The sequence below is a fragment of the Lipotes vexillifer genome, unplaced genomic scaffold (assembly GCF_000442215.2).
Source record: "Lipotes vexillifer unplaced genomic scaffold, Lipotes_vexillifer_v1.1 scaffold2000, whole genome shotgun sequence".
Taxonomy (NCBI): domain Eukaryota; kingdom Metazoa; phylum Chordata; class Mammalia; order Artiodactyla; family Lipotidae; genus Lipotes; species Lipotes vexillifer.
Window position 1 is genome coordinate 56,522 of NW_006770731.1, and position 1,048 is coordinate 57,569.

Below are 1,048 nucleotides of genomic sequence, written 5' to 3' on the forward strand. Positions count from 1 at the left end.
AACTGCCAAGCCGCCCTTAGAGTCCCGACGTGAGACACAGCAGACAGAAGGGCCTAGAGGGAAGGACAATCAACCCACCTGTCTGATGGTGGGATGGGGAAGAGTCCGCCTGCCAGCAACTACTTTGCAGTGTCCTTCTCCTTTGCCCCCAAAGGCAACAGTCGCGACTACTAGCTCCGCAGCTTTCCCCAAGCACACAAAGAGGGATGGGCGGCGGCTGCTACGGCAAGAGCTGAGGGACAAATGGCTTCACCACAACGAGGTCGCTCCCAGAAAAAAAGGGAGGAGCCCTGCTGCGGGAAACTGTAGCCCCTCTGTGACTTACCTGTGTAAAGCAGAAGCCGAGAGATGAGACAAAGAATCCGCCCGGGGTCCCGAAGTATTTCCGCTTTGCCCAAACCTGTAAGACGAAGGCTAATAGCCTGGGGCTGGGTAAGCAAACACCCACCTCGCCTTAAGGATCGACTCGACGAGGGAGAACTACAAGCCCCAGCTACAAGGAAAACCTGCGTACGGCGAGCAATGCACTCTGGGAGTTGTGGTCAACGGTAGTCGCAAAGTATGCTGGGACATGTAGTGTTCCCTAGTCTTTCGATTTTTCCCACTTTGAGGCCTTCCTTCAAGATTCCAAAGAGAAGCTTCCAGGAGTTCTCCTTAATGTAGTCTTGTCCGCTGGTCATTGCTCACAATGTTGTATGTGTTATACCTTAAGATCTTTGACTCAACATTGGCCGAATGTTTTTAAGAAGTGTTATTTTCAAGTGGTGAACCTATGTATTACACTGAACATTTGGTGAACACTTTCTAGGATATTTATACCAGTATTAGAAAAAAAACGCCTTACAGAGCTTTAAGCAAAATCTAGAATACAAAATCTAAATTTTGAAAATGTAGTGTAACCTCATCTGTCAAAAAAATGTGAGAAATTGTCTTTAATTAGAAAGAGATTTGTAAATCTTTACTCAGTTTTCACTAGTGTTCGTGGTTGTAAACTGGCTTCATTGGGGTGTTACAGTTATGAAAATTAGCAAGAAAACCTCTGATTCCT

The 1,048-nt window shown here is 46.5% G+C and overlaps 1 protein-coding gene across 3 annotated transcripts in view; it reads right to left on the reverse strand.

The window, feature by feature from the left end:
* The window catches only part of DYNC1I2 (dynein cytoplasmic 1 intermediate chain 2), a 48,810-nt gene extending 48,390 nt beyond the window's left edge, over window positions 1-420 (reverse strand). Inside the window, exon 1 of one of the 3 annotated variants that reach the window (XM_007446337.1) lies at window positions 326-420. The gene's annotated coding sequence lies outside the window, so the exon portion shown is untranslated. Of the gene's footprint in view, window positions 1-78; window positions 215-325 lie in introns of those variants that run through there. The other 2 variants (XM_007446335.1, XM_007446338.1) reach the window with 2 other exon arrangements.
* Between the last annotated feature and the right edge of the window lie 628 nt (window positions 421-1,048).